This window comes from Tigriopus californicus, chromosome 2 (genome assembly GCF_007210705.1).
Source record: "Tigriopus californicus strain San Diego chromosome 2, Tcal_SD_v2.1, whole genome shotgun sequence".
Classification (NCBI taxonomy): Eukaryota; Metazoa; Arthropoda; class Copepoda; order Harpacticoida; family Harpacticidae; genus Tigriopus; species Tigriopus californicus.
The window spans coordinates 94,280-94,493 of NC_081441.1; positions in this window are offsets into that span (position 1 = coordinate 94,280).

Sequence of the window (214 nt, forward strand, 5' to 3'; positions counted from 1 at the left end):
GTATGAACACACAAGAATCGAGGTAAAAGGGCACAATCACGGCCCACAAGGGTCACTTCTCTAGGGCTGTCAAGAGCGCGGCCCAGATTATTACGTTTACGGGGGCCAACCCCGGAGAGGATTCGGCCCGTGAGTTGACCAAGGTTTTGGGTCAATTACGGTCGCATTTCGACAGTGTCAGAGCTGTACCTGACTCTGGCTGATGAATTTCCGA